The sequence below is a fragment of the Dioscorea cayenensis genome, chromosome 7 (assembly GCF_009730915.1).
Source record: "Dioscorea cayenensis subsp. rotundata cultivar TDr96_F1 chromosome 7, TDr96_F1_v2_PseudoChromosome.rev07_lg8_w22 25.fasta, whole genome shotgun sequence".
Lineage (NCBI taxonomy): Eukaryota > Viridiplantae > Streptophyta > Magnoliopsida > Dioscoreales > Dioscoreaceae > Dioscorea > Dioscorea cayenensis.
The window spans coordinates 9,064,796-9,066,470 of record NC_052477.1 but is presented as its reverse complement, the minus strand read 5'-3'; the positions used below and the strand labels follow the sequence as shown (position 1 = coordinate 9,066,470).

The 1,675-nt window shown below is 37.9% G+C and overlaps 1 non-coding gene across 1 annotated transcript; it reads left to right on the top strand.

Moving 5' to 3' along the window:
- The first annotated feature begins 898 nt into the window (after positions 1 to 898).
- LOC120266219 lies at positions 899 to 1,005 on the top strand. Its single transcript, XR_005538060.1, has one exon. It is a non-coding gene; the product is annotated as a small nucleolar RNA R71 (small nucleolar RNA).
- Positions 1,006 to 1,675: the final 670 nt, after the last annotated feature.

Below are 1,675 nucleotides of genomic sequence, written 5' to 3'. Positions count from 1 at the left end.
TGGATGTCGGTGAACCTTGGGGTGAACTTGCTTGTTTGAATGCTTTGTTTACTTTTCAATGCATTTGGTTTGATTGGTGTTTGAAGCTTTGTGTTCTTTAATTTAATGGATTGCATGAGAACTCTGTGGTTTAATCCTTAGGTTGTACTTGGATGCAGGAGATGCACCCTTATATTAGACTCACTTAGTTTGAAAGGGATTCATGTATGGATACACCGAGGGATTTAGGTATTTTTTAGCCTTCCAACTATTAAGGATGAACCTAGATGTGTGTTTGACCCTAATTGGAGATCTCCCTAGCCTCAATGCAATCATAGGAGAATTTGGTCAGAAAGAATTCTAGACCAATACTAGTATAGGATTAGGGGTAATCACCGAGGGATTTGGGTTTACCTACTTTAGGAATCTCTTGGCCCAAATCATCTTTGCTTTGTAACCCTGGCATTCTACTAGCATTAGTAGCCCCAAGGGAATCCACATCAGTGACTATTTTTTTCTCTATGTTTCTCACTCATTCACCCAGGCGTGTAAAAATTTTTACTTTTTAACCATTTTAGTGATTTAGGACACTGGCATTCGAATTTGTAGGCTAAACAATGAGTAAAGAGGAAGTAAGTGTAGCTCTTTGGCCCCAAGAAATATGACCCCTGTGTCATGCACAGGGTATTACTTGAAGACCCCGTGCACTTGCGGGTGTCCACATCATCAATGCATCCAATTTTGCTTCCAAGGTAGTGGTTGCATTCACTTCATGAATACCATTGACTCAGGGTGCTCTAGCTTCTGGTGCCTAATTAGGTTATTTATTGCTCAAAGAATCACTGGTTGCCACATTAATAAGCTTATGGGTCTAATAATTTAAATGTTGTAGAGAATCTGAACATGCATCCATGAAGCAAATCCATGATGGAGGCATTTTTTGAGGAGGTCCTTAAACCTCTCATAAGCTTCAAACAATGTTTCTGATTCCTTTTGGTTGAATGCAGACATCTCTTGCCTTAGTTTAGTTGCTTTATTCAGGGGAAAGTATCTTCCTAGAAATTTGTTAACCTTGTCTCCCTATGTTTTTATAGATCCTGGGGGAAGTAATGTAAGCCAATGATATGTAGCTTCTTTCAGAATGAAAGGAAATAGTTATAGTCTAATTGCTTCATCTAAGACTCCTTTCACCTTGAATGTTGCTTACATCTACAAGAACCACAATAAGTGCTCGTTTAGATTTTCATCTGCCAACCCATCAAACTATACTATGTTCTATATCATCCCAATAGGCCGAGCTACATCAAAGTTGTTAGCATTCACTGCAAGTGTTTAAACACTAGACTCTTCCATTGTGAATTGTAGAGGCATGTAATCAAAAAAGGGTTTTCTTTGCTTGGCCATAGTGGAAGATTCCCTGTTCTCAATTTCTATATTTCCGGAGGTGGAACTTGTAGTAGTTCAACTCAATCGCTTGTGTACTGTCCGCTCAATTTTACTATTTGCCTCTACAAATCCTAAAGGATTCACTTGAGTCATACACAATTTCCTTGTAAAAGAAAATTTAAAAAAGGTGACAAAAGATGAATGAAAAGTAAGAAAAATAAAGATAAAAGTATAAAACAGGAATGAAAATAACTAAAGTAGTGTAATAGGAGTTTTCCTAGTATCCTTGGCTCCCAGGCAATGACTCCAA